The sequence below is a fragment of the Mustela lutreola genome, chromosome 6 (genome assembly GCF_030435805.1).
Source record: "Mustela lutreola isolate mMusLut2 chromosome 6, mMusLut2.pri, whole genome shotgun sequence".
Lineage (NCBI taxonomy): Eukaryota > Metazoa > Chordata > Mammalia > Carnivora > Mustelidae > Mustela > Mustela lutreola.
The window spans coordinates 69,911,827-69,917,234 of NC_081295.1; positions in this window are offsets into that span (position 1 = coordinate 69,911,827).

Here is a 5,408-nt window from a genome sequence, read left to right on the forward strand (position 1 = left end):
GCCCTCGCCTATGTCATTCACCTCGGACCATCTCACCGAGTCCCAAGGGCATTCTGTCATCTCACACCCTCACAAGAAGAAGAGAGGTGAGTACAGTATAATAAGATATTTTGAGAGGGACCACATTCATTTTTTTATTACAGCATACTCTTATAATCATTCTATTTTATTATTAGTTACTGTTAATCTTTTCCTGTGCCTAATTTCTGAATTAAACTTTCTCATAGGTATGTATGACTAGGAAAAAACAGTATATATAGGGTGCTTTACTATTCATTGTTCCAGGCATCCGCTGGGGGTCTTGGAACGTATTGTCGACACGTAAGGGAGGACTACTGTATTGGCAGGGTGATTTCTTCTGAGGCCTCTCTTGTTGGTTTACAAATGGCCATTTCCTTTTTTTCATGTGGTCTTTCCAGTCTTTCCTCTCTGTGCGTCTGTGTCCTAATTTCCTTTTTATTTTTTTTTTTTTTTTATTAGGTAGGACTCACACCAGCATGGAGCCCAACGCAGGGCTTGAGCTCACAACGCTGAGATCAAGACCTGAATTGAGATCAAAAGCAGATGCTTAACCAACTACCTAAAGGTCCCCTAATTTCCTCTTTTTATAAGGACACAAGTGATATTGGAATTAGGGCCCACCTTCATGACTTCATTTTAAATTAATTTACTCTCTGAAAGCTCTAGCTCCAAATACAGTGACATTCGAAGGCTAGGACTTCAAGGCGTGAATTTTGGGAAGACACAATTCAGCCCCTAACATCACCTGATATATGTAGGAAGAAAGAACACTAATGAATTGGACTACACTCCTGACATCTTAATCAAAACAATGAGACAGGTAATTGGTATTCCCATCCTATAAATGGTGATGTTACTCATGACCAAAATGTACTGATGTTAGATCACTGCATTTTGAAGTATTTCTGTTGAGCAAGAAGATGTTGCTGTGGGCGAAGGATGGGGGTTCACCTGAAGGGTTTGAACATTCTCACTGTCAGTCATCTGGGAATGTGCTTTTTGTAGAACAGGAATAGAACCCAGGGAAGAAACCATAGACTAGGAGAATCTCAGGAGAAATGGGTCTGATGTCCAAGACATAGACACAGACTTACAAGGACGAAACCATGTAGCATTTTTGCTGGTTACACCACTGGTAAAAAGAGTTCTACAACAGTAGAATTAATATTCACCACCCACATTTGTCCAGTTGCTGGCTTGGGATGAGCAGGGGTGAAGGGTCCTGGACCATAGGGATACCAAGCCCATTGCTTGATTTTCATCCACTTTATAAAGCAACAGTTTTATTTATTTTTTTCTTTTCTTTTTTTTGTCTGTGATAAAATCATATAACATAAAATTTACTATTATAGCCATTTTAAGTGTGTGATTCAGTAGTATTAAGTATATTCATATTGTTGTACAACCAATCCTCGGGTTCTTTTTATTTGGTAAAACTGAAATTCTGTGCCCATAAACAACTCCCCATTCCTCTGTCCCGTCCGCCCCTAGTAACCACCATTCTGCTTTCTGTTTATAGGAATATAACTACTCTAGATACCTCATGTAAGTGGAATCATACGGTATTCATCTTTTTGCAACTGTCTTATTTGTCTTAGCGTAATAACCTCAAGGTCATTCTGGCATATGTCAGAAATTCCTTCCTTTAAGGCTAAAGAATATTCTCTTGTATATAAACACCACATGGCATTTATATTTCTCCCCCTCTTGGCTCCTGTGCATAATGCTGCTATGAACATGGGTTGAGAGGCTGTTCGCCATAATTTTAGTTATATATGACATAATAGAGTTGCTGGACCAATATGGTAACTATTTTTAATTGTTTAAGGATCTTTATTTTTAAACCAAGTAATATATTCACTTGGTTCAAAAATCAAAATGATATCAAACACTTTGCACTGGAAAATCTCAATAATCCAAGCTTTTTCATCATCACAGCCACCAACTGTAGCTAACCACATTTTGTGCATCCTTCAAGTGTTTTTTTATGCAAATATGTGTATTTGTCCTCATTTTCTGAGGCCGCAGGTAGCTATGGCAAGCAGAATTTTGGCCCCTAGGGTCTTCGCCCCCTGTATCTGTAAGTATGTTTTATTACATAGCAAAATGGACATGGCAGAGGCAGTTAAGGTCATGAGGCCTAAAATAAGGAGATTATCTTGGAATACAGAAGTAAGGGCCAACCTCATCCCTTGAGCAGCTGAAGAGACAGGAGAGGTGAAGCAAAAGTGGAAGTCAGAGAAGCAAAGCCCAGGAAGTACTCAATGTAGCTGACTTTGAAGACAGAGAAAGTGGGCCATGAGCCAAGGAGTGCAGGCAGCTCTAGAAACCAAGAACTTTTGGGGGTTGGGTTGGGTTTTATCTCAGAGTATTTACATTCTGGGGATGAGCTGAGGCACACAGAGACAATCAGTAAGGAAACAAGAACAGATGGCCTGTTACGGAAAAAAGTAAAGCAGGGTATGAAAGTGCCAGGAGCAGGGAGGACAGGTGTAATTTTATATAAGGTGACATTTGAGCAGACAACCGAAAGAAGGATATTTGGACATTTGGAGGGAGAGACAGTTCATTTCAAAGTTATGCTCCACTTCTTTTTGTTTGTTTAAATTCAATTAGCCAACATATAGTACATCACTAGTTTCAGATGTGATGTTCAATAATTTATCAGTTACATATAACACCCAGTGCTCCTCACATCACATGCCCTCCTTAATGCCCATCATCCAATTTATTTCTTAATGATTCCTCAAATGTTGATTAAGCGTGCACTATGTACCCAGCACCGAACAACGCAAAAAGGAATGTGATGTAAAGTATGCTCTTGGATTTCCTCTGCCTTTGAGTTTATAGACTAGAAGGGGAAGATTGACAAGTAGAAAATTCTCTGAGAAGTTTTGTGTGTTTGGGCAGAGGTCCATGGGAGAGAGTGAATACAGACAATCTGATCTCTCCTCTGCCAAAGCTTCAGAGAAAGTGTCACTGGAACTAATCTACAAGGAAAGCAATTGTTTACCAGGAGCTGGGAAAGGGCATTCTGGGCTCCAGGGAGTAGCTGCTGGAGGGCCAGGGGAGCTCTATGTAGGTCATTCAGCAAGGCTGGGGTGGAGTTCCAGAGGGGATTGTCAGAGGGAGGGGGTTTGCCCAGGAAGTTATGGCCATATGTGGAAGTCCTTACCTGCCATTCTAAGATTCTTACCACGTTCTGTCTTTGAGGAGGAGCTTCCAGCAGAGTTTAAGTGGGGGTAGTAGTAAAGTAGAAATTACTGAGGCAATGAGAATGAAGACAGGATCGCAAGGAGTCCAAAAATAAAACCTAAGCAGAAACTTACCTTGTATTCTCTCTAGATCAGGAATATGGATGGAACCAAACTTGGAGAGATAAATATTTAATAGCAATATTGAGGAACTGCTAGTTAGGAAGAAATATTGAAATTAGGTTTGACAGTTTCTCTTTTTTTACACAAATCTGATCAAAGACACATTCGAACTGACAATTACCAAACAGTCCCTGTCATCACCCTTACCGTGGCACCTACTGTTACCAGACTGGAATTCTTCCCCTTATGTTCTCCTTTGTTCAATGGATAGATTCTTCAACTTTGGATTCTTCCGCTAGAGATGAAAGCTCAAGTCTATGGTACCCACAGAGAGTCATTTTTTTAAGTGCTTTTTCGTATTGTAAATGTATCTTTTCAGGAGGCGTTTGCTTTGTGTCTGCAAAGGTGTTAAATAGCAATGCATTTCACACTTGATAATTGGTTTTTACTTGGCCTGACCTTCAATTTGCTACATAGCAGAGTACTTCTACACTTTCAACTGAAAGATATTAGAGACACATTTCTATTGGGGCTGGTGGTTAAGCTAATAATCCTTTCCATTAGCCAACATAAGAAAGCTTCGTGGCAGAGATCACTCTTTGCAACTTTAACTCTTAAATTCAGTTGTGCTTTCTTGTATATTGTGTCTATCTTAGAATGAGATCCTTTAAAAAGCCATAGCTGGGTGAAGCAAGTGGAGAAAGGTATCACGTGTGATAGATGTGGGTATTATTGACTCTTCCCATCCCACCTCCCAACAGAAGAGAAGGGACGAAAACCCGGGAAACCCATTGGCCACACCCTCTTCCAAGGCCCTGCGCTAATTTTGCATTTGAACTTTCAGATCCTTGAAAAAGGCCTCCTCGTGGTTCATATGCAGACACTAGACAATGCAGACTATTGAACCTCTGTAAATCAGGCCACACCAGCTTGGTAGTAAGATTAGACCCCAAAGAGGGCGCCTGGGTGGCTCAGTGGGTTAAGCCGCTGCCTTCGGCTCAGGTCATGATCTCAGGGTCCTGGGATCGAGTTCCGCATCGGGCTCTCTGCTCAGCAGGGAGCCTGCTTTCCTCTCTCTCTCTCTCTGCCTGTCTCTCTGTCTACTTGTGATCTCTCTCTAATAAATAAAATCTTTAAAAAAAAAAAAAAAAGATTAGACCCAAAAGAGAGTTTTCCTGATTGCATGGTGGCTTGTTCTGCAGTCATTTCAGTCCTCCTGGAATTCCTTCCAAATATTTCCAGAAGGTTCCAGGAGTATCTCATATGTTTCCCAAGCTGAATTCTCTAAGCAATGACAGTTGTCACCTTCCTCCTGCCTGTCCCACTTCATAACAGCGAAGGAGCTTGTCACTGTTGACAGGAAAAGTCGCAACCACAGCTTCTCTGTGGGTGCCCACCCCACCCCAGTCAAAGCAATCGGGGCCAGCGCCGAGCAGGGAGACTCCTGTCTTGAGGGCACCATCTCCCTAACCTGTCACCATCTCCTGCAACTGGTGCTTTTTCTCACACAACCCTTCTCCCTGCTCACCCTAGGTCTCAGCCTTGGTGCCGCAGGAACTGGCCTGGAGGACAGATGAGAGAGATGTCAAGCTGTCCTTGATCTGGCTTGGTTCTTTCTTCCCCTACTGTGTGATCTTTCTCAAGAAGACCCGTGGTCCCTCCGGTAAAATACACTCCACCAGGCTTATGGAGACATTCCCAAGGATGGAATGGAGGGAGAAAGGAAAGCCACCGGAGGAGGGCATGCTACCCACAGCACTCATGGGCAAGGCAGTGCACAGGCTGGAAACGTGGGGTCTAGATGCCATCCTCCAAGCTCTCATCTTGTCGTAATAGCTCTGCAGCCTTCGGCAAGTGAAGTGATCTTTGTGTACCTCAGTTTCCTCATCTGTAAACCCGGAGTAGAAATAACACTCACCATATGCGGTTGCTGTAAGGACTAAAGCAATGGAGGTATATACAACGGTTGGGAAGTGATGCTTTATGGAAAAGTTACAAGAATTTGGAACACCTGATTGAAGAATGGAATTAATTTCTGCACTTAAATGATAGTTTTATTTGCTTAATTTT